At 38.6% G+C, this 26,829-nt stretch overlaps 1 protein-coding gene across 11 annotated transcripts in view; it reads left to right on the top strand.

Annotated features, from left to right (window-relative positions):
- LOC124299065 (tyrosine-protein phosphatase Lar) overlaps positions 1–26,829 on the top strand; it is a 471,758-nt gene that overhangs the window by 143,513 nt on the left and 301,416 nt on the right. For 10 of the 11 annotated variants that reach the window (XM_046751952.1, XM_046751956.1, XM_046751951.1 and 7 more), the window contains exons 1-2: positions 22,828–23,049; positions 25,100–25,142. The gene's annotated coding sequence lies outside the window, so the exon portion shown is untranslated. Of the gene's footprint in view, positions 1–22,827; positions 23,050–25,099; positions 25,143–26,829 lie in introns of those variants that run through there. The other variant, XM_046751947.1, reaches the window with a different exon arrangement.

The following is a 26,829-nucleotide window of genomic DNA, read 5'->3' as shown; positions in this document are numbered from 1 at the left end:
TGTGCAATTTGTTTAGGAATGGATAAATTATCTCCCAAAAGTCTAATCTCCTTACATTTTGACCTGTCAAGATAGTTTGTTGTTTTTTTTTTTTTATATTTAAAAACTTGTGTAAATCCATTTTCAGTTAGGTACGTATGATATGTTATATTGACTTTTGAAGTCCACATTTCACCGTTGCAAGATTTTGGATTTCGATGTGCGTATCTGATTTTTGATTCATTGTTTGTGAGTAAGCCAAACAGTGAACGTCTGAAATTCGATTTAAAAAATATTGATTTTTTGAATTATTGTAATCAACGTTTGGCAAATTTTGAGATGTCGTTGTTCTCGATAAAATATCATATCGAGAGGTGAGTTAATTTCATCGATTTTGCCTTGTTGTAAACAAAAAGTTGAAGTCATTGCAATATTCACATTTTTCAATCTAGAATTTCGATCAATCTGTTTTTACGCTGACCTAACTTTTGTTTTGAGATTCGTGTAGCTGGTCTGGATCAGTCATCAAAAATCGCGTATCGTTTAAGGCCGAAACATTGCGACGTCATCCCGATCGAGAAGGGGAGAAAAACAGGGTGGAACGAGCAGAGCGAGAGAGAAAGCAGAGAGAAGATCCGTAAAGCGTGCGACTCGAATGACACGAAACTTTGATCGATTCTTGAACCGTTTTTTCCTAATGAAAGTGGAACATCGTGTGCAGCTCGGGCTTTGCAAACACCGATTTGGGTCGGCCCATTGGATGCTGGTTGAGCCCTCGATTGGGCGTGGACTTGAAGAGCGCGGATATACGCCGCTGGTCCACTTTATTAGGTCGATTTTTCCCGCGCTGTTACAGCACCGCAGCTCCTTTCAAAAAGGAAGGGTATAAAGCTAACTAAGCATGAACGCTTCGGCAGCCAATACGTCTCGCAGTGCGACTTAGCCTTGATCCTTCCTTTATATTCACTGAATTTAAATAATGGAAGTCGTGCTAATTCGATTCCAGTGGTGATCATCGCCGATGTTGAACCGGGCCGCAATGGTCTCCCACATCTCTGTCGATATCCCGATGAGTCTGCAGTTTCCGCAAAGTCTTAATGCCAGTACGGCTTACGAACTTCTTCGATTCTTCAATCCTCAGCCCAAAAGAATATTGAATGCAAAGTGAAGAGGAGTATTCCATGAGTGAAAAGTATCCTCCGTCAAGCCGTTCCGTAGTCTTAGAGCGAAGGTGAAGATGCTTCGAACCAATCAGACTCTCATCCAGGGTTGATTTAGTAGTCAAGAGTGAATTACCTGGGAGAACATATCGCGTTCTGTGAATCAAAGGCATCGTTCAGGCGGAGAAGATTTTCGTGAAAAGTTTTAAAGCTTATACGGGAAGTGATTTTTAAATTAGAGTGGCGTTCATCCCCAACTCTCAGCTGACGCATGCAGGCTTGAATAAGTTTGCGTCAATTTGTCTCATGTGCCAGCACACTGACGCCCCGAGGAGGTCTGACGGAATATCGAATATCCCAGAGGAGTTCTCGTAACGTTTTAACGAAGTCTGGAAGTATGCCGGGCGCGTAAAGCTCCCCTCATCAAGCCTCTCAAGGATATTAGATTAACGGCGAAGATGCGTCAAACCAATTGAGTCACATCCGGGATGACGCGGTGGATTCCAGAGTGAAAGAGAGGGACAGTTATTCTTGGAAAGTCAGAGACGTCGCTGCGGCATCGTCATTCGGAAGTCAAAAGTACTTCTGCGAAGCCTTGAAGAATGTCTGGGAGTTAAAAGAGGGCCAGATCTCGTAGAATTTTCATGTTACTCCGGTTTTCATCCCCGAACGGATGCCTCAAATAAGCCTGAAGTGTTTTGAGCTCTTGACAGAAGCTCCCGTGATATCTCTTTAGAAAGCCAGAAGTATTTACTCGGGAAACGTAATAAAAGATGTTGCGTAAATACTCCGGAGCACAAGACCAGTCTCGCGATGTCTTGGCTTGAAATGGTCGCGAGTTGAAATTATTATTCGACGCAACGTAGTTGGCTTTTGTTAGCCGCGTTCCTCAGACTTTGAAGCAAGCTGGTTTAAACAGTGCGATGATTTTTATTACAGCTCGCCTAGTCTTCCAAGATACGTCTCGAAACAATGCAAAGAACAGAGCGTGAGTCTTTTGAAAGATGCGGCTACGTACGGTGCTTGGAATTTATCTCCAGAACGACCTCCAGCCCAACTACGTAAAACAATATGACAGTGAACAATGTGCGTAAGCTTGCGGCTTTTATTGAGGGCTTAATTCACCCGTCAACTTGCTTACCTCGACTCGTTGTAGTCGGCTCACTTCAATTATCTGCGTAATCCGACATCATCGAGGAAATGAAAATTATCCTGCGAGCCGTCTGGATTATTGGGTCTGCGCACCGCCATGGAACACTTCGTCGTTCTTGGTGCTTCGTATCATCGCTGCGCGAATGATTTTTCCGGCATGAAAGGGTTACCGGGATGTTTTATCGAGCGTCAACTAGAAGGGGAGAACTTGAAAGGTTTTTTAGCTGAATTCTGGCCAAGTGGATCTGCTCCTTCAGTGTTTTTCTACTTTTTAATCAAGAAGACACTTTCATTATCCACATGGCATATCTCGACGTGACCCTTGTTAACGCTGCGAGCACGTAGCAAGATTCTAATTGGATTCAAAATGACTAGCCGACCCGTGCAGGCGTGGTTTTAACGACTCTAGAAAATGCCTCAGTCACAGTTGCAGGTGGAAAAGCAAGTACGGTTAAATTCCCGAGCGTCTTTCATATGTTCGCTATCAAATATCCGGCAAATTCGTGACACGATCGTGCCTTGCCCCAGAGTGTTGAAGCTGTTTACCTGATCAACGGTAACTCATCATGTGCTCGAAGAGCATCATTATCGTTGTCATTAACACACAGTAGGATGAATGAAGTTTGTTAAACAAACCTAAAGATTATATCTTACCTTTACTGGTAGGTACTCGATTTTTGTAACTGCAAATCACTTGGCTTCCATTATTTGTATTACGTCCCTTTAGTTTGAAGCCCTCGACATGTTCCTTTAATACTTATACTTTGACTTGCCAGGCGATAAATGATCCATGGTTGATCCAGAAAATAAATATTCGTCAAACTAGAAGTATTAGATATTTTTTAACTTTGGGAAAATAGCTTCTATAAGCATTGAAAATTTTGCATAGCTTCTTATTTAAATAATAATGTTCAAGCAGAAGCCCATAGGAACATGAAGTAAAAAGCTTACTCATTTGGTGTCTGGAATCTTGAGCAACATATTTCCAACAATAATTCTCAGTGAAATCTGCAAGTATCTAAAAATGAATCAATAATACGGGTTGAACAGCGGACGGCATTCTGACGTCGTTTGTAAAGATTCAGCGATAACTGATAACAAAATGAAGAAAAAAGATTGCTCTTCAATACGTTGACAATAATTTCACATGTTCAATTTTTAAATAAACGAGTGCTCTACCGCCTGTACACTGTATCTTCAAACTCTTCGTCAAAGTTATTTTTATCAGAGCCTTATTCTATCTGATTACCAAACGGTTGTAAATCGCTATTATACAAGAAAAGATGAAAAAATTGGAGAACTGCTTCATAAATATTCAGCAGAAAATCAGAATGCTTGATTCCTATTTGTTCGGATCCACTACCCTAGGATCGGATGAACCGAGGGGAGCATGTTCCGTGCCAAGTCACATTTCTCTGTTATGACATACAGTGCAAAATTTATTAAATTTATTCTAGAGCTAATAAGTACCAGAATTTGTAAGTGACGATCCTTGCTTCGCCTTTGTATATTACATAGGATGATTTGTGGTATGATTCTGGAAAACCGACTCTATGGGCGGTTTCCTCAGTTTTGCTCTTAGTGTTAGTTTTAGATATTGGCCAGGATCTCTCGAAGTCCGTCAAAAACATATAAATTGTATAGTTCGTGAAAATAGCATAAAGGCTACGTGATGGTCATAAGGGGAAAGTTCCAAGACACAAGGAGCTAGCTCAGCGATCTTCAGCCAATCACGAGTCTTGCTACCCATTCATGAGATACGTCAGCAGAGCATAACATTGTTTTAACAAAATCTAGAGTTGGTTAGAAATCGAATTCCTTACTGTTAGAACCAAACATCCACATCAAACATGTAACATATTTACATACACTTCACACATGTTGAAATATCCTACTGAAGTCAGTCATTAAACATCGACATATTAAGAACCCATTGGGCTTGTGTAAATAGTACAGTATTTGCTAATTACGAACGTTAATTAGTAAAACGTGTTTTCGATTTTATTAAAAACCAGTGTACGCACGTCGCGTTACATGTTCACACGCAGAGCTAGTGAGCTCAAAACTATTCTTGCCCATCACGCGGCAAAGCAGGGCAAAAAAGAATTCCGGGGTATGCGAGAATGCAAAAGGGACGAAAAAGGGGAAAAAAATGACAAAGTCAATTTCTGGTTGAATAGAAGGGCGAGAGGAGTAAGAAAAGGCGGTAAAAGGAGGGCGTCATTTGATCCAAGTGTACCCCTGAAAAGAATTGTAAGAGTATAAGTCGTTCCTTTGAAGAGGTGCGTCAAAGGTTTCCCCACACTGCGGAAACTCGGGGCTGGGTGCTCAATTCGGAGAGTGTATAAACCCCCTAACAATGGACCCGAAGATGCCGCGTGAGAATCCCTGCCTCGGTGTAATAACTATAAGTGATTATTCGTCAAGTTTTTAAAGGCTCACCTCAGCAGTCGGCGGCTCCGCCACCGGAAGTGGGTTATAACTTTGAATAAATTCCCTCAAATTGTCCGTGCAGCGGAGCTTCGGAAACTAGACACTCTTGCCTCTCGGTGAGGGTGTCCTTGCTACGTCCTTCTTTCCAGCTCCTTGCACCGCCTCGTTTCTCTTTACCTCCTCGGTCCCATGGTCAATACCTCTTCCGCCATCGCTCACCGTTTTATTGGCTTTTCTGCGGTGAACAGATGCGATTAATTGTAAATGGATCAAGTCAAACGGGCAACCGTTGTCCGGTGTCTTTAACAGCAGAAGCAGCAGTCGTACCAAGTCGACTGCACCGTAGTCCTTGCGACAATTCAAAGCTGCCGTGCAGTCGAGTTAGTTTACACTTTTATTTCTTCCGATTTATTTCTGTATTGACCGTGCCCCGAGGCAATTGGCTACCACCCTCTGATCTACGTCTGGTAATTCCTTTCTAGCACCGTGAGCTATTGCGGTAAAAGATGTCTTGTTGTGAAAACAAGAATAAAAAGTAGAAAAAAATAAAGAAAAAACTCATGTTTATTACAGATGTTATTTGTCACTTTACCGACGAAGAAAGTTCACATGGCGACGTCGTGACGGAAAAACGACGCCTTTAATTTTTCTTCGTAGCATTGAGAATGTACGGTAATAAACCCGTTTGCAATTCCTTTCTTGACGGCACGTTAACTCACAATGTAATAACTTGACTAGACAAATCGGATCAATGCTCAGAATTCGACATTGCTGTGACGGTTTTTTTTTAACTTTATCCTGAGATCGGTAGAATATTATCAGAAATTATCATGATTATATGGTCAAGTTCCCAAAAAAGAAAGTTAAAAACACTTGAAAGATGTTCAAGTTGTATTATTTAAAATCTTGTTTTATTTTATTAATATATTTACGCTGTACATATTACGTTTATTTCTTTATAAATTCTCTGAAAACAGCTTGATACAAACTACATTACAGATACTCGAAATCTTTTTCATGGAAACTAATATTAAATTGCGTGTATCACCTTAACCGCGGTAATAAATACTTAAAACTTCAAAGTACAGTTTCTTTAAAAAGCGTATCAATTTCGAAAAATGATAATATATTTTCTGGATTATAATTTCCAGATTTTTTTACAGAAAAAAATAAAATCCAAAAATCCAACAAAGTTATTAGAATCTGAAACTAGCTTCCGTATTGTAACCAATGAATAGGTCACGATACGATGTTACGAATACACAAAGAAATAAGCTTGATGATAAACTGATTTATCAAACTAGGAGAAGAGTAATATACAAGTAAACTGTAAAATGCCGATATCATGTTGAATTATGTAACGCAATAAGTTTTTTTAATATCAACAGTATCGATGTTATGAAGTGAAAGTTTCAATGTTACGATGCATTTTCTAATACAAGTTAAAAAAAAATAAAGACGAACTTGATGGAGAAATGGTTTATGTCCAACTTCTGGAACGGGGAATAAAATGAATTGTACCAGCAAGGTTATAATTTGTCTATCCTTTACGACGATTTTTTCTCGACTCCGTGTCCCAGAGCAATTACTAAGCGTCACGGTTCAACCTGGCTACCCTCTACTATTATTTACGTTTAAGTATAAGTCCAAATTCTTATACCTGGTTTCACCGAATTTCTCACAACTCTCTGCAGTTTTTCAATGATCAGTCGACATTACTATCGATGCTCAAAAACAATTCCAGAAACAAATATGAACGATCAATCCAATTCTTAAGACTACTGTGTTCTAATTTACCATTAACGTGATCGATTGCTCGCAAATCTGAGAAAAGGTGACAAACTTTGACCCAATTTTTTACTATTTTTCACCCGAGTTGAACCGGCCAATTCGTTTGCCAAGAAGCGCCCATTCTAATCGCCGAAACGAAGAAATAAAATGGTTTTTCTGAAATGCAAATGAAACTTGAGTGTCGCTAGTGTAACCGCCTAGTGGCGAACCGCTTTGGTAGACGTCACGGTAAAGCGGGGCAATTTGCGGGCATGTATCTGATTCCGGGACAGAGAGTCGCTACGGTTATTACAGGGGTGGTGGCTATACGAAGAGCCGGAAGATCGAAGGTCGGAGGTGGGGCTTCGAGGACTCGGTCTGCTTTTACGAAGTCTAAAATGTTTTTCTGTTGGTAGTCCCAGTGCCCAATATCTATGCTAATCCGACCAGGTTCCTTGGTAGACGTCATGTCCCCCGCAACTGAGCTCGCTTCGAGCTACGGAAAGGGCGTCATTTAAGCGGATTTTGAGATCGATGAAGAAGGTCGTACGTCGAAAGGCAGCTGATCCAGCAACGCCGCTAGGTATAAAACCCACCCGTGCACTGTAGGTATATAAGATACACATGCTTCGGAAGATCTGACCTTTCACCCGTATATTTAGATTTTTGCTTCTCTTATGGTTATCTTCGATATTCAGAGGGTGGACTGTAACCAGCGAAAGGAGAATTCAATTAACAGCTGTGGTCTTTAATTTAACCTTCTTTTCATCGATTCCATTACAAACGCTGCACGCGTGAAGAGAACGTTCTAACCACTCCAAGACATTTAATATGACATCCTAGTGGCCACCCGTTCATGCTTTGATCTGATTCAACGCAACATTTACTGGTGCCTTAACTTCAATTGTCGAATAGCCCAATCCCGTGTAGGGGAACGCAGGGCGAAACGAGGTACTTAATGTTGGATAGTTTCGTGAAAAAAAGCATTCTTTATTGTTTACATTTAGATATGACGTACCTTACACGAGATTTTGAGTATTAATTCATTAATAGGAACGTTTAATGTACCGGCAATGTATAAAAGAGCGTTTATTGAAAAAGGCGCCGGTATGGCAAATTATTTTCGCCGTCCAAACTTGCACGTGAGTTATGGGACCGCTTTCGACACCGAGAACAAGAAATCCGGCCTTCGTCACAAGTCGAATATAGCCCGTTACAATGGGCCGTTCAGGCCCTACACTTTTAGCTAAGTTGTGAGAATAGAAGGTACGATTGGAATAATTCGTCTAAATAATGATGTGATAAGATTGTTGAGAATCTGTACATCGAATATAATGACTGGCTGAAATTATTCCGATTATGAAGTATCACTTACCCTGGGACGGAGTTCACATGTTTCTTACGAGCTTAGTGCGTGAATGTAGGAAATGTTCAGTACGGACTTGTAACGTAAGAGTGGAACTGAAACAACGGACGTTTACGTTGCCTAGTAACTAACAAACAAGGTTATGAAGTTCCGATAGATGGAAGCGCTTTACTTAGAAGATAAGGTAGGTTCCCCCGTTCCATCACGGGTTCGCCTATTCATTATTTCCGACAGGATGCAGCGTTGAACTGCGCAACCAGCATGCTATGGGAATTATGGCAACTGTTTTCGAACACGAGGTTAATGGACGCCGACAATTCTCTAAATGGTTCTATTCTTTCACTTGAATGACAGGCGGCTGTGAATATGCGCAGAAGTATTATTCGAGAGCTTTCGCTGTTCCATATGACGCAACGTCACCAAAAATACCCGTGTTCCATAAACTCTCCGATTTTCATCGATGTGACTGACAACGAGTCTCCCATTAGGAATTAGACGACACGACTAAGTCGATGGTAATGGTTGAACAGCCGATTACCGTGGTTCTTCAGTGCTCACAGGCTCGCATATAATGAAAAAGGTAACTAGATTCCAGGCTAATGCCGGAGACGGTTGATAATTACTTACGGGACTTTCATTCCGACTAATTTCGTAGCTGACGTCAGAACGCGCGCATACAGCGCTCTCTGCCGGTGTAGTGACAATGGAAAACTGATTAAACTACAGCGTTTCTCGCGAGCAAAGCATGGCTGCAGCAACAGCTATTACCTACGTGTTCGAGATGCAGTTGAAATTTCCGCGACTAACTGAATCAACGTTACTGCAGGAGCACCTGACTCCTTATATACGTGGGCGTGCACTTGTAAATGCTGGCAGACACACGTTCATGCAAATCCATGTACATCTGGCACAGCCATTGCAAGTGCACCTTATTACACGTACATAGCAATGCGCGAAGTATGTTGTGCATGCTGTGAGCTGCTTCTGGCAGGTCCGATATCATTTCAGCCGATGCCTTCGTGCCTCGACCTCTGCAAGGTAATACCATTTCCTGGGGAAATAGCTATCTGAGAGAATTTTTAAGATGCTATTCATTTTTCACTTTTCATCGATTCAGTCGACGTTATTCCAGAGTCGTTATTTTTTCCAATTTCACCGAGTTTCGACCAGCGCCATAACTGCTGATAAGCTTTGAAGACTTTCGAACGCGTTCAGCAAGAAACAAATATAGCAAAACAGGAGTCAGTTCGTAGCTTTAGTATTACCGAAACAAATTCTTTGCATACTGATGATCAAATATTGGGTACTCGGAATGCTCAGTCGCAGCTTCTTTTTTTTTTTTTTTATTTCTGCCTAGGCCATTCTGTGGTTCCATTGTCGAAGTAATGGTTTCGTGACTAAAATTCGAATGTTCCGTAAGATTTCGATGGACTGGATTTAGTCATGTTTGGCCAAATGATGCCACAGGTGGCACTCTTGTGGTAAGTTCTTGCAGAGTTCGAGGAAATCAAAGCTAAATGGCGCCACTGCCTAAATCTGTTGGCAGTACTCTATTATAGACAAAAGCACAACTATTATAAGCTTTCAAAGCTTGCGGGTAGAGATCAAAGTGCCGATAAGGGCGGGATTTTATCTTATAGTAAAAATTTCGAGACGTTCGTCTCAAGAGTGTTTCTCCTCGTGTGATAATATCGTGATTTAATTCACAGTCATTTTTTAAATGAATTAATAATACTGACTGATAACATTTTTTTGTAAATTATAGAGTTATTTCGATAACAGGTAAATACGGTCAAGGGCGAACAAATTAGCGTGATACAAAAAGTAAACAAAAATTATTGGGTCCCGGACTTATCATTCAATATAGTTTAGATCTTGTCTTGAGAAAAATAACGATCATCAGAAACTCATTAACAATGTATTATCGTAATAATTTCATTGTCTCTTCAAAACTGAAACGATGGTCCATTTTTACTTATCCAATGTTATATAATTCGTCCTCTCAATAATATTCATATGACAATAACTATCTCTCGGTTCGTCAATTTCCGATCCCAAAAAAATGTCATACTTGAAGCCTCATTTGGTATACTAAGATTCGACGTGGCTCTACGAATCATTCAAGAATTGAGAAGAACTTGAGATTTTGCGTGCCCATATTTACTCAGCTTGTATTTTTATCACCTAGAGATCATTAATAGTGGAGATTACAGTACATGAGGTTCGTAAGTGACAGGAATCCTCTGTTTCAATTGGAAGATTACCAAATTAAAAAAAAATGAAATTCGACTTTTGCGCAGTACTTGGGTATTCGATACTTTTATACCGCTTGAAGAACTTACAAAAAAATACTATGAGCAGACTTATTTTGGGAGATTCAAACATCAGTAGGAAAGAGAAGAATAAGCTGTACGAAGTGAGGCTAAAATTTCTTTTACGAAACATGATACGAGGCCACCCTGCAGAGTATGCAAATTTCAACGATACACATGTACATGTATGCAAAACGTGCATAGAATATAGATACGAACTTTTAGAATCAAAAGGATATAAGAGTATAAAGACCTTCGAAATTCTCTGTGAAATGAAGGAAAGTCTTCGAAATCCTCGCAGGCATAGCCAGAATTCTTTCTTCAGACTTTGTGCCTCCAGAAACGAATTTGAATTGCAAAATAGTCAAAAAGCAGTTGCTAGATTTGACTGTTCGATACGCGAGTACTGATAATACTCTCCTACACACGTGGCGTCAGATTTTTCAAATTTATTCTAATCGCTAATCAAGGAAGTATGGAGAAGGAATATTTAATGTGAAATTTATAATTACCTGCAAGATTGGACAGCCGTTACAAGAATTACAAATTTGTCCTATATTAGTTTACTTCTGCAAATCTGTGGACTGAAATCATCGTGCAATTTTTCTGTCGAAACAATTGAAACCCATCCACAAAAAATGAATCAGATAGTACAAAAGCAAACAACTCGAAAAGTGGTGATTTCAAAAAAGTTATTCTTATTTTCGACCATACAAAAGATTTGAAAGAACTTGGAAATCGCTATAAATATCGAATCGGACTTGTAGAGCTTTTCAATCGTAGAATTAGTGCTTCCTATTACTTCATTGACCTTGAAGTAGGTGGAGGCTACCTACCGATAAGGGGTGAAAAATTTGGAAAAGTACTGCAGGCTTTGCGTACACCGTATCATATAGCAGTGAAAATATCATTGAAACATGAAATATAGATGCAGAATTGCGGGTCGGATACTTTATTCAAAGCACGCGAAGTGGGTGGAGGGACATGCAGGACTGCAGACGGACGACGGGGACAATATTATGTGGTTCCAGAACCAGAAGACCAACACAATACGGACCGCCTGTACATTTTGATTGCGGGATTCCCGGGCTGGCATCGCATTGTGTATGGAGAAATTGCATTATTTATGGGCTAAAAAATATATGGGGTGCAATACCTGCCCGCGGTACAAACCACCGCACCTTCTCACTGTTTCGCCCTTGGAATCGGAAGGCCTTGGCTAAGCGACGAACAACTTATTGATCTGCTGTTCAGTAAAAATTATACAAACGTGCGTTTCATTCCAGCGCTACTTCGCTGTGAGCCTTACCTGCATGCTGCATTTTTATTACCGTAAACACTTCAGAGAGAGGAAAAGTGATGCTCACACTGAGAAAAATTTCATTTGTTACGGTAACTGGAAAAATTCAGTAAAACAGGTATCGTTGAAAAAAAAAAAAAAACAGTTTGAATATTGTTGGGATTATGAAAAACGAGGTACACGTAACAATTTTGCGCTATTGTCGATCCTTTTTTTGGTAATTGCAACGCAAAATCAGTCTGTGAGGTTTACTCTACTTTTTTAGTTAAATAAGGCTTGAACGTCAATTTATTGTTGCACAAGCATTACATTTCGCAACAGTTACAAGAAAATATAGTAACAGTAATTGTAGTGAGAAAAAATAGTAACGGAAACTAGACTTGTCTATATTTTTCGATTGTGGTAAAAAATGAAAATCGTTAAGGACTGAGCGGTAACCGGAACTAAAAATTTCTCTCAGTGTATAGGCGAGAGCTTAATCACTGTAACAATCTGATGTACAGAGGTTACTGTAAGCGCATATATTCTTTGTAATCTTTTGTATTCTTTGCAACCCTGTGTATTCTCTTATCTCCTGTAATTCTTGTGATCTTTGTAATCTTTTGTGACAGCTGAAATTTTTTTAATCTCTTGTAATACTTATAATCTCTGTAATCGTTTGTAATCTTTGGTAAATTGATACTTTGAGCACTCCGCAACATACTTGATAAAACAAGAAATTGCTCTCTTTGCATGAAATGCCTTACGTACGTCACAAAAATGTGTGTACGAAGCAGGTACATTTTCCACCGAAACTGCGATCAACTTCCTGCCTAGTGGTATCCACCACTCTGGAGTAAAGTTAGGCTAAATTCCAATCAGACTGCGTAATTTAATGTGTAGACAAACGGCACAATGTTCTAGCACGAATTTTGCTGACAGTATGATGTATACCAGCCTCACAACTCGGGAACAAATTTATCAAAATTAGTTAGAAACGTGGCATGATTTGTCATCAACTTACTCCTCATCGCTCTCAGCGCTCGAACGCAGGGAATTGTTTTTAGGAATATTTGATAAACCGATTTTTAAAAAGTACTTGTTCACTCGAACCGAACGAGTCGGATTCATTTGGTGTAAGCGATTGATATTAACTCAAAATGGAGATGGAAAAATAAATCGTAGGCTAGCAATCAGTGCGTAAAAATTTATTGAGTAGTATCAGACATACTGGCGAAAGGCGCAATTTTAAACAATAGGTAAGGTAGAATACAATACAATAAGGTATCGAATGAAGCGCAAGCACAGATCTGTATCGATCTTGCCATGGTAATTGGGACAATCAGTTCGTTCAGGCTACATTGACTGAGTTACATTTCTGTCGATGGTGGATGGAAATGGAACGGTAATTGCACAAACACTGCATGTAACGATCAACTGAATGGTAACCTGAATTCAAGTCGCTATACCTTGACGAAAACAAAGCATAAGATAATTGAACATGACACATGCGAACAATGAAAAATGTAGAATACGTGATGTCCAAACTTGGTTAAAGAGTTGAAGAAAATTACCTGCAATAAGTAATTAAAACTGTCTTGTACTCGAAAACGTGTAATTCAATATTTTGAATATTGAAGCAAGCAGACAGATTAGAATAAATTTTCAACTTGATCAATAAATATTATAAATTCTTGATTGCATAACACTGGGGGATCCGATGTATCTTCACAATCTTATCAAATGATGAGCACCGGAATGAAAAACTGAGAATATTTGATAATTATTAAGCAGGATAATATTTTGCTAGATTGAGAATTGTTATTCACAACAAGCCTGGATTAGATCATCGACGTTAGAACTTTTAGAAATGTAACCCGGGTTTCTTACTGCTGTTATTTCAACGAATGAAAAAAAAAAAAATTTAGTAGCGAGACATCGTGAAGGATATCAAGGAATGACTCGGCAATTTAAATGATGTAACGTTACGACTAGAGAAATTTCAGAACATTTTCCTATATATTATGGGAGAGACTGGAATAAAGTGGGATACATGGAAGGAACATACCTATAGTTACTCAAATGAAATGTTATCATTCCTGTACATTGGTAACTGGCTTTGAGTCATAGTGCGAATAGAGCGTTGAAAAAAAGTAAGGAAATGCAGATTGGAACGAATAATTTTGCAAGGAACGTGAAATTGTTTGAATTTACATTTTCGCTCCATGGATACTCTGCATATTTCATTTACGTAAGGGAATTAATCCTTCGCTTCACACTCGTAAGTCTCACAGAATTTCGAAAATATAGAGTTAAAGAATCATGAAAAATAAAATACCAAAGAATATGTCTTTGACTTAAAAAAACTCTAAGCCCTCTGATTTTATTTCTAGATGAATGCGCAAAAAATCACAAGAACCCGGTTTAAAGTTAAAAAGCAACCACCATATTTCACACACACAAGACTCAATATTTGTATCAGAGATTTTTGAAAGTGACAAAAAAAAAAACAAAAAAAAAACAGGCGTGGATACCGATCGCAGTTCGCTGATATAGAGGCATTGCGAATGTTTTGAAAAAAGGGCAGTTACGAATTCACCACTTGCCACATTTCCGAACTAATTCCGAAGAGAATAATCATAATCATCAGTTTGTTGACAGCTAATAAAATAATAATGACAATTAGGTAGAATGTGTGTATTTTGTACAATATCGCGATTATAACTGTGGAATTGAATTTTTATTGATTTACGTTCTTAAATTAATGAAACTAACAAGTTTGTAGGATTATTATTTATCGTATCTATCAATTACAACGATTATACGAGTATTTATTAATGAATACTAAATGCAGAAAAATTATGAAGAACGTTACCCACAAAGTTAGCAAGATGGTGAACTAGAATGAAAAAATTTGATCAAGGATATATTCAACAGCTGAATTATTGTAATCAATCGGATTTTAACGTACTAGTATTGAAGACATTGCACGATTGTAAAACAAACTATATTGTAACGATAACAATGCAAAAAAATGGAAATGATGAAAATAATAAAATAATGGAAATGATGGCCGTACGAAAAATGAGAATCATACCAAAAACCATGAAAGTTATAATAATAATTACTAAAACCAACAACATCATCATCAATAATTACAATGTATTACAAATAACAACATCAATAATTAATATTATAACCACAATGCAATCCACAGATTAGGCTCTTCGAATTAGCTGTTTCATCAACTGTCTTAATCAACGCCGTGACTGAGTCAACCAACAACATTGTACCAACAGTCTTGTTTAAAACGTTGAAGATATATTACGAACGTATATTTCGAATATATTGTTCAAAAAAAGATTTTGAGAATCGGAAATTCTCAAGTTTTGAGTACCTGTAGTGACTTCACTCTAGATGCTAACTCTAGTTATTACCTTCCAGTATATTGCAGCATGAATTATTTATTGATAATGAAAAATGGTCTATTCCAATTTTTAGTTATTGCAAATAAACTGAAAAGTTCAGAAAATGATGCAATTCTTTAATATTTTGAGAGAAATATATTAGCTTATTCTATCGATGAGATTAATCAAATATGTAACACTTCTATAACGGAAGTGAGTTAAGGGTTGTTCGGGATTTTTCAGGATAGTTTTTGCTTTCGTTGGAATATGGTAAATGTTGACTTAAAAATGAAAAACCAGTAAAGAGAAGAAAAAAAAAAAATAAAAATGGCACCTAACAAGTTTTTCCTCGGGCTGATTAAAAATTCGTCAGCTACGCGTAACGCATCGGCTTTGAACCGGAGGTTTGGTTGGAAGGTGGCGTAAACTTGGGGCGGACTGATCATGCAGCAAGTTAAATTGCGCCACGCCCGGCGGTGACACACTGATACGGATTCATCCATTGAGTAGAGATCCCCTCGCCCCAGTTATTCTCGATCGATCGCACCTGTGACTGACATGTCGTAACGACCTAACTCATTAGTTGGTGATCCGCGTATTTGCATTCAGCCGTATGTAACTACATCCTGAATCCACCAACAAATGCAGAATAAACAACGGTACGTGTAGAGAGTGAAGCGAAACGGCCGCGCAGGCTGCGCCTCATTACTCGTGTCATTCGTCTTGTAGTAAAAACGAGATCGGCATAGTTTTTGCTACCTTCAGGTGCACAATTTATGCCCTTTCATTTTTCACCATTCCCGTATCTCTGGTATACTGTACTTCAAGTTTGATTCAAGGCAGATTTGACGACGGTAAAAATTCGAATAGAACCCGCTGAGAGAACCAATCGTGTCACGACGAATGGCTGGTACAACGGTTTGGTAAAGAAAAACCCAAGAATGGCTTTATCAACAAAAAAGAACTCAGCAAATCGAGTCGTACGTTTCGGTTTACCGAAAGACGATGACTACGGGGTAAAAAAAATCTCTGACAAAATAATTACCTTTTCTTCGTACGTTCAAATGTTTTGGTTAAATCGACCCTTTTCCCAGGTCAGCTTCACACGTGGCATTTGGGTACTCGGAGAGTTGGATAATTGTTCGTTTGAAATTTGCCACACTCTCAAACTGGGATCTCAACGTTTCTCTCGCCAAACGTTGGATTAATATTCTACACTTTTCACGCACGATTCGGGGTCAAGGGTTCTCCGCAAAATCTGTAAGACATTCTGCAAACAGCGGCATTGCATGGCTCCAATCAGGCGGATATCCACCAAAATTGGTACACAGCTGCGCGAAAAGGCACATAGGGATATATATATATATATGTATGTATACGAATTTGGAAGATATTGCTGGGTTTGCGAAAAGTTTGCAGAAAATATATACGGTTGTAGTTGAGCGCGGAAGAATCGTTTGAACGGTTGACTTGACTCGGGATCAGCGTCGTGGTGATCCAGGAATCCGATTTCTCTTATTCTATTCCGGAAAAATCTCTCCGCCATTTCGACGGCCCGTGAGGCACTGGGGTGGGTTCCAACTGATCAAAGTCGCAAACATCCCTCGATAGGTCCGCATCCTCAATTTGGAGCCACGATCCACCCCCGTTACCACGTTCGTGTTCAAGTTCTGGCCACCAGTTGCAGGTTCTTCATCCGAGTGTGCGGTCCATTCTCACGCGTGTTTGCATCCGTGGGTAATTCCAATTGATTTCACTCGGCTTTGCGCCATTCGCCGATCTTTCGGATGTATATTGCCAATGTAAAATACTTTTCAATTAATGAAAACTCGACGGATGTCACAGTGTTTCGCCTAACATCGATAAACGAGAGCTCGTTTTGTTCACAAGTCTGTAGCTGCTCGTTCGATCGAGAAGACACAGTGTGACAGGTTGTAAAAGGTAAAATTATATCGTTTATCGAACTTAATTGTATCTTCACACGTGTTTTAAATAGAACGAGAATTGATAAACGGTCGGAATTTGGGACCATTATCCTTGCATGATATTGAAAGTCAACATAAAGACCATTTCGAATTACCTGCCATGGTGAAATTATCGAATCCTGAGGCTTCGTGATTATTCTGTTGTTCTGGAATCGAAAGTGGAGGCTAGAATTTTCATGAGTACTTTAGCCTCAAAACAGGTAATCACGATGGTGAATCACATGAATTCCTGACTGCTCGTCAAGTCATCTCCACTTTTATAGAAAACTACAATGTAATCTTATCAGAATATTGTAAGTATCGTAAGAAGTAACTGTTGAATATAACCCATCATTTTAACAAAAAATGGTTATAACTATACGAAACGGTGCTACATAGTGGAATGTTCATTCGGAATTTGATGATTTATGAGTAACAGGATGTACAAAAGTCATAAAAATCATCAAAATTTGGAAAATATTACTTTTTCATGTATGTCCGTGTCACTTATTTTGTCTATTCTTCAAGCCTATTTATAATAGCCCCATTCTACATTCAATACCGAACACAGATCTGCAAAAATAATTGAGTTTCATGCAATAATCGCATCGCAGAAGAAGAATCTGTAACTATTAGTAATCGACGCACGATCTTACAGAATTGATTAAAGTATCGGAGGCTGGCACATTGTACTAATTAGTGTTTATAACTGACAAATATTGTACTATTTACATAAACCCAATGAGTTCTCAATGTTTCGATGGTTAATGGGTATCTGAATTAAATAGGAAATTTCATAAAAAATATATAAAGTATATAATTCGTAATGTTTACTATGGATAATTGATGTTGACCTGATACTAGTTTGGTTCTAACTGACTACAGAGTTTTTCAAATATTAAGTGACACGTAGACCCTATTCACGGACACAAAGGGGCAAGATAGAGGGTCCTTTTTGACTACCAATTGGTCTTTTTTACACGAAGAGTCCTTAATTTTGGTTATTGGAATTTTCCAGCTAGCTTAGCGAGGACTGCAGAGTTCTCTTTCTCTGAATATCGTAAATTGACGATATATGTTTCACTTCTCTTTCTCAAGTCACTCACTGTTTTTGCCACCTAGACATCGAAACTTGAAGCCCTTGGGCCCTCCAAGACGCTAGTGAGTCCGAACAGCTTCCTCCAAAATGCGAGAAATATAAAATACTGTTACGAGTACTTGAGCTGTACAAAAGTACCATGGAGTGCCAAATTTGCATGATCAGAATTGGGAATGGGGATGGTTGAAAGCTGAGTAAAATCAGTGGAAATTTCCCATATGCATGTTTGGTTTGTACACGTCCCTCGCGCCTTTTGTCCGCGTCCCTCGTCGCTCTTCCCTCGGCATCTGAAGCAAAGATTCGCGAGACACGAGCTCGTTTGCGAGTTGGCCAACGTGACGAAGGTTCAAAGAGGATGTCATCCTCGGCACAGGGTCCGTCCCTCTCGCCTCGTCGCTCCTCTCTGCCGCAGGGTCTCTTTGCCATTCGGTTTCCCCTTTTCCACCCCGTCAAAGTTGGAAAGTTGTAACGTTTTCCCGTGAATATTGGCAGCTTGGAAATTTCTACCGGCTTCGGGGATTAGGTATGCCTTGTATTAAAACAGCCGCGCTGCCCCACCGCACCCGTTATACACGGGTACCAGTTTGCATAAAATTTCAAATGTCATACTCCATATTCAACGGTCCGTTCTGACTTCTGATTAGAAAATGCGGACGCCGCGCCCACTTCCTGCTTTAAGCCGAAGTTCAGCTGCCGAGTAGGCGTGTCACGTGTTGTCTGTGAATTTCTTATGCTCTCATGTTCAATAATTGCGTAGAAATTGCTCCTGATTTCAATGAACCTTCCCCAAAACTAAGATCAGCTGTGACAGGGTGTATATACCGGGAAAATCTCTTGAAACTTGAAAATCAACCGCGCATGCGCCAAATAATTCAATCTCATTGGTCGGCGAAATCTTCCCGCGGCGATGTTCTTGTTTGCGATGCAGGCGGGCCAACCTACACAAAATGTGTACGTTTGAATTTTCAAAGAGCACAAGCATTGAATTCCGACCGTTCTTTGAAGAATCAACTTCCCGGCCCAATAACAAATGCTTCCCAAACCTTTCCGAGTCACTGCCTCAATTATTTTTTAACCTCGAAAATTCGTATCAACTACATCGCCGCCAGAAACAGTCTGACAGCTGAAACTCGAGATGGCCAGCCTGCACGAACAGCCGATAAAACTCGCGCATGCGCAGTTGATTTTCAAGTTTCAAGAGATTGTCCCGGTATACCAGCATTTTGTCACGAGTCTTTTAAAGATGCATTTGTAATTCTAATACTGATTGAACTCGGATGTCCGTTGTATGCTTCGTAGGTTTGCTATCGTCTTGAATCGTATCACCATTCGTCCTTATTTGATTTGATAAATTTGATCAATTTGAATGACTGCTTCTCTCATCTTTGCGTTGGACGAAACCATTTGCTTCATTTGCAAAGCCTTCAATCTAAGGATTACATTGAAATGAGAAAAATTAATCCTTAACGAGGTAGTTCACCGCAGTTGAAAATATCAACATATTCTATCACGTGCGAAGTTATAATATTTGATAAAATCACACACGGCGCCCATTTCTGATGATTACGGTTATTAGATCTCCAAACCAGCAGATCTAATATGAGGAACGAATCACGAAATCATGTACAAGACTGGAGGAACAAATCGCAATAAATTCCGTCTTGTCAAAACATGTTGGACTGTGTAGTCATACTCTGTATAGCCCGTAAAAAGTCAAATAAGATTCACAACGTTGCTCTTCGTGTACAGAATCATTGATTTTAAATTCAGAAGAGCTGGTAGAATTACCTTGTGTAAACAGTATGACTCGCAGAGAGAAAGACAGCTTTCCGACGTCACTCAGGTATTAGAGCTGATATTATAAGCGATTCTATTTTTCACTCTTTTTGCTTCATATTTTCCTCACGAACGATTATTCCGTTTGATTTATTTTCTTCATGATTTATTAATGAAATTCATTTTGATCGATTAATTGGTATTTTCTACACATTTTTCGTAAAACTGTAGAAGTCTGAGAAAAAAAAAAAAACTTGGGCTCGAAGAGTCGGTGTAAAATATTCTGTTGCTGCAATAATAAAAGTGATCGATTTGCCTCAATTTTCTGTCTAGATAAACTAATGGGTATGTAAACTGAGTGGCTGCTTGCTGTACAAAATAGTTACATCAACCAGATAGCAGGTTGAAGATACAAGAGACAGAGTGTTAAATTGCCGTACATTTATTTTATCAAAAACTGCCGCACACAAGAGACATTTGCGTTTTTTTTTGTTAATTCGTAAACGAGGTTTTTGCACCTATGGTTCATTCCAGGAGTCTATAAATGTGCGTTAAACGAAATATCACAGGTATCTGAATTTCTTTTACAGAAATAATAATTATACGGACTAATAGGAAGTAAAACAAAGTAAAAGTATTACAGCCTCTTGTTTACGCCCAGAATTTTACAGCCTACTGACCTGAAACAAAGCTTTTACCCTTCGAGTTGCACTTTCACATCGATCGAGGATTTATTTCTCCACTGGAATGGACCGATAAAATATCACGATTTCTATGGCCATTTTTAACCCCTCCTCCTGCCGCCGTAAAAAATGTTATTTGATATTTGAACGCTCCCAAAGCCCATGTTATCTGACGTCATCCAATAGTTTATTTGTGAACGTTAACCGTTTTGTATAATTTCAGTTCGTACAACAGCCGGAGTAACTTTTTCAGTACAGTAAAGGTTGTATAGAAATTTAACACAATATGTATAAATGCCACTCTGTTTAGAATGCGTTGTAAAAAATCTAAATACCACACGAGTAGTCTCAAGAGACTTCGCGAAAGTCGAGTTTATAAATTGTACGATTTCCCCATTGAAGTGTCGCGATGATATCAACATGTTTCTACCGTGCTGTCTGACGTCTATCTTACACGTTTTCCCACACTTACGAGGCATTCCATACAACTTGGACCTGGATCTGACCCTTTTTTACCTTTTGTATTGGGCTCGTGTTTTTTCATATGACTGTTCTGATTTTCTGATGTTCTGATTTGTTTTAAATTGATTCGGATAATCTACAATTTTTTAATGCTAACGTATTCATCTACAGCATTTTATTATTTTTATTGTTCTTCGATCAGTTCTTGGAAAATCATTTCAAAATTAGAGGTAAGGGTCAGTTCATAACGAGAGTTTGCTTTAACACGTGACACCCAATTTTCGAGAATTTATTCAAATTTTTTCTAACATATCTTGTAATTTGAATATGAATGTAAAATTTTGATTTATAAAAGACCTTGAGAAAATTCTCAACAATTTCTCTCAATGAGTTCAAAATTTTGAAATTTTCCTCAAAAATCTAGATTTACGTAGGAAATGCTTGAGCAGCCACCCATAACGAACTAAGTCCTTCTTATAAATATTTTTAACATGTCTTTCAGAAAAAAAAAAAATTGAAAAAAATGAGTGCAAAATGCCGGCCCATTTCAGCTGAAAGCTTCAAAACTCTGATGACGCAGGATTTTTCAGAATAATTCCAGATTTATGAATCGTGTCAATCAATATTATCGTTTTGAAAACTTGTTGTTGATAATTCAAATTGAATTGAAAAAATGCCAGCAAAAAACGATTAAGAAAACGCTATTTATATACTGGTTACAAAAAAATGGTATTGATGGACTAAATTCTCTTCAATTCATTTCAGTTCAACAATAAGTGTAAGTCATCTAACGGTGTCTTGAATTCGCTCTGAATTCCGTTGTTGGATAACTAATTGATCGTTATTAACGAGATCGGTTATCTTTCCGCTTCGAAGACGTTTTTGATATAACTGATTTAGATTACGACTATTATCATTTATGTGTTGTTGAGAGAACCCTGTCGTTACAGATTTTGTAAATCCCCTTGCAAAAAACAAGCCTGTAAGTTTAGAACCAATTGTCGGATTTTAGGATTTTTTTTCTTCAAAATATGTGTATTGTTATTGATTTTAAAGTAATCCCATGATAAGTTAGACTGCTCTTAAATATCGAAGGTATTCAACATAATGTAATATAGAGCTGGCAAATTCAAATACGATTCTTAATAATTGCGTATATTTCCATGTATTGACGAGATATTAGAATGTGCTCCCTTTTCATACAAATTTTCTTAGCGAGCAACGTTTTTCAATGGAGTCATGATTTTTCACCGTCACGGGAATACGAACAAATAAGCGAAAAAAATAAACGAAGAAATAAGCATGGAAGGAGAAAAAAAACCCACTAGAATATAAAACCTTGTCACAATTCCAATAGCTAAATATTGCTATAATAAACGTGATAGTACCAAACTACGATACCTATTTGGTGAAAGCCTTTTAACCGAAACGTTTATTTGATGCATCGTTAACCCTTTGGGGGTCAGTCCTTATCGCTGACTAAGTACGATACCAACAATCATTTGCAATCCTGAATATTCACCGGTAAAAGTAGTTTCAGAAATCACTGGCAATCATATCTTTCAGACAATAGTCATCACCGGGCAATATTTTTTGTCAGTTCAAATGTGCACAGTGTTCGTCGGTATCTTATCATCAGATAATTCTTGGTGTTTGTCGATGAGTGAGGGCGTGGATAAGTTACTCGGCCGATAATAGCAGATCGAACCTCTCTTTCTAACACGTGAAATGCGAAACGGCCGATCATCATTGTCGGTATTTCGTTCATCCGTGCCGGTACTACAGACCGCATACCAGATCTGCTACATTCTTGAACGGCGATGGCTCAGAGCGGTTACATCAAAGGGTGATGTGAAAACAGATGAAGCCGACTGCGGTCGGTCACGAAGATTTCGTATCGAGTTTCAGCAAAAACTCGCAGCTTGGCGCCAGGTGCCAAGAAACGCGGCAGGCAACACGCACAGAAACAATATGGCCGCCTAGTGTCGATGCTGTCACGTCGAGCTGGGTCTGACGTTTCCGCGAGCGCCTTTGCATGTGTATTTTTCGTAAACAATTTTTTCTCTCATCTCAACGAAATTTGCAATGTGTGCGACGGCCAAATAGCCGCGTCGAGTGTCGTCTGTCACTCTTATGAAACTGGAAACAAGTGAAACTCTTCTCGCCTGCCTTCCCCGGTCTAACCTCGGCCCATCAACCAACAATCGGTGAGTCTCGTTCTCCACTGTCGCCCGAACCGACCAACCTAACCGTTGTAAACAAACGAGACGCGCTCAGTCTTCCTTTGTTTTCATCTCTTCGGCCCTTTTTCTCTCTGCCCTAACCTAATACTTTCCTGCAGCGACATATTACGTTCCCGCAAGCAGCTGCACCAGATGCAGCGGCCCTACGGGCCCATGATCTCGATAAATTAGTATTCCAGGCCCTACGCTGCCCTACGCGACTCCTCTCACCTTTGACAGCCAATGTAACCTAACCTAAAGTGACCTAACCTGCTTCTACATTGCATTGGAAGTTTGGAATATCTACCTGGGCTACACTTTTCTCTGCATCTAGTATGTAGCATCTTGCAGTTTGAGCTAGGTCCAGATTTCTTACTAGTTTTCAAATGTCGGTTGTTCGTATTCTTGAAACTAAGCAGCAAATACTGATCTCGGAGTTGAGGTTGATTCTGGAGTTTGGGGATTGTCTTGAAACACAAATTTTTCACACCTTTCTGATAAACGTACTTTATGTTGTGTTATTCACTGAAACATACTTTTTTTCTTATCATGCACCGGCTAACAGTATTGTCTGTGTAGTTTTATTGTTTTTTTATTATAACGAAAAAGATGTAATAGAATTTGTGAAGAGTTTTATACTATTGGCTTCTGCCTTTTGTTTTTTATCGTTGGTACCATTCAGAATGTAACAATTTCATGAATAATAGTATGGTAACAATGTCTTTGATTGTCAGTCATATTTTACATAATCGTTGACCTCAAATTCAGGCAGAGAATAAAATTGGAATGAGAAGAGAATGAAATGGAGAAAGGTTTTCACTTCTTGATGGAATAATATTTGATTTGTAAATACATCGAGATTCATGTCAGACTTATCTGAGTTCTCGTCTTGCTGATTATTTTATCATATCTCTCTCTTACATATTCTATATGGGTTGTCATATCATTCTGGCTGTCATAGCTCACCATTGGACTTCTTAATTTCAGTATGATAATGTAAATGCAACGAACAAGATCGCGATACAGATCAATATAAATGTGTAAGAAACTGTTCTCCATATTCCTCCCTTCCCATTTTACGCTATTCACTAAATTTCTCTCACTGTCTCTATATTCACTTTATATTTTTAAATACATACATATCTTCCAAAGATTTCCACTCAACTTGGTTGTTTGCTTATGGAAATATATAGTACAATAATGGAGAAAATTCATTATTTTTTTTTTCTCCTTCATAGAGTTTGTGAAGGTTGGCTGTTTCAAGCTCAGATAGTGCCTTTGATCAAATGGCCGCAGTATACGTAATATACAGCTATGAAACGCATGAAATTCAGTTGTGAATTGTTCGTAGCTTCAATCACTCAGCGATGATTGATGCTCTTGCCATTGCTCGAAAATAATTTTTAGAACTTGGTCATATTTTTTATAGTTTTTTCACCCTTTGCAAAACATGCTCAAAGATTCAGCATCAATCTTCATAAATTCCGTGTTGCAATTTACCTGGATGTAGAGTGTACTTTAAAAACTAGTTCGGACAACATCTGAATAGATACTGGAAGGAGTAATCTGTAAAGTCATGACCATAAAATTACTGCAAGCTAGTTACAGCCTATTTATAAATGATATTTATAAATAATAATATAAATGACGAACTACGACAAATGAAAATCAAATACTGTTGCAGTACTCCCAATTCAAGTTTTCAAACTGTTTGAATACTTTTAAATTAGAGAGCCATGGTGTGAGCGACTTTTTCTTAATCAATTTATGTTGCTTTGGCTTTGAGCTTTACAATATTTCATCCACTCTCTGACTTAAGGGAAAAAAACACGAGAATAATCAATTAGTAACTCAGTTCTACAGGGAGTGTGGGCAAATATTGATTGGTCATGATTAAAAAAAAAGCGTTGTGGTTTGAAGTTTGAAATTGTTGTCGTTATCTCAATTAAATATATTTTGTATCACATATTGATATGGTGTCGGCCTACTGTTATAATTCTAACAATAATGTTGGTTTTCTATTCTTTATTTGCAGTGAGCGAGAAGTTTGTTGAGAATCTACAGAAGAAACTAGCCTGGTACGTATTTACCACTTGTATAACATGCTCTTACGTTTCTTTTCCTTTAATTTCATGTCTAATTTGTCACTCACCATTATCCCATTAAGATGTCTGATTGACTTATGACCTTCATTATGTTATCCAGTGACCTGGGTATTGGTGGTAATGAAACTTTTATGTATAGTTATGTGTGGTACCTGTAAAATGAATTTGGAATTGTGGTTCTGATATCGAAACTTCAATTTCTGGAAAATTTCCCTTTTAAACACAGGCAAACGTGTCTATCAAACACTGTTTTATATAAATCACACAACTTATATGGTTTCAAGGACTTTCTGTGCTGTATGGAACAATTATCTGTGTCTATTGCCTGATGAAAACAATAATGTTACAACTCCAGTTATCTCATACGCGCATTAAACTTTCGTCTATACTGAGCGTGATTTAAAGTGAAACAATTCAATCTATTGCAGTAGTCAGCCAAAGCTATAGCTTGATTCATGTTCAAATTCATTGGCCTCGAAAAATATTGTGTAATTTACGATTGACACGCTTATAATTACAAGTAGACCAATTTATTTAGCAAGCTTTAATCGGAGGACCACTTTTTCTTCATGTTTTGGCTACAAGGCTCGTCATCTTTATCATCAGTGGTATTAAAACTCCCTTCCCATTCTTTTATCGATTCATTACCCTGAACCTTCGTAAGAGAATTTCTACCTTACCAATTTTCTAGGTACCTGGACGGTAAATGCATGTCGGTAACGGATCTGTACGCTTTCATACTAATATCACGGAAGCAGTTGATACTTGTAATTTGTGTGGTTTCGACTACACATCTTCAGAAATTGTTCCGTACCATTTACGTTTGTGATACTAAAAACGGCAGAGTACCTACCTGGTTACCGACATGTGCATACCGACTAAGCATCTTGCAAATCAGTTCCAAAAATCTATTTCGTGTCAGACGGCTTTGTTAGATTATAAGGAACACGAAAAACGCGACTGTCGGCATTCTTGAGGCATCTTGAGGCGTGTAGGCATTTTCACGAGTTTCATCCCCTCTACCTTACCAACTGTGCTTTAGCTCAGTCGGTAATATATCTACGGTGCTTCAACTTCGTATTGTTGACCGAAAGAAGATGCTACATCCTTTATCTTATCAACCATTGAAAAGATTACCGTCGATAGGGCCACTGGTACAAATGCATACTTTTTTCGCGAGGAAGGGAAGGTATTTTGAGGGTACGTACGGTTCGCAATCGGCTAAACCGACACCAAATTCGGTTATTAGATGTCGCCCAAGCTCTGTTTCAGTATCTACTGAAAGTAATGATGTTCTCAGATGAAAAAACGTGTTTTAATTGAGGTTTTGTGAGAAAATTTTTTTGTCACAGTGTTTTTATTCACATTATTGCTCATTATTTTTCGAACCGCGCGATACCATATCGCTGCAGTTAATTATCATATTTTTTTGACCTATTTGACAGTGACATTTGACCTGTACGCATTTCGGTTATTTTGAGAATGTTACTTGCTTTCATCTCAGTCTTCATCGACGTGGATGCGATATAAATCTTACATGAATTCGTGATTCGCAACCAGTTGGAGTCGCGCGTAAGACAATCGTTGACTAGGAGTTCTTTTATTATGGCCAAAAACTCCACGTACGCAACCGATTGGATGCAGTTCAACCCCGATGTTC

Source organism: Neodiprion virginianus, chromosome 2, assembly GCF_021901495.1.
Source record: "Neodiprion virginianus isolate iyNeoVirg1 chromosome 2, iyNeoVirg1.1, whole genome shotgun sequence".
NCBI classification, from domain to species: domain Eukaryota; kingdom Metazoa; phylum Arthropoda; class Insecta; order Hymenoptera; family Diprionidae; genus Neodiprion; species Neodiprion virginianus.
This window is presented reverse-complemented; position numbering and strand designations above follow the sequence as displayed.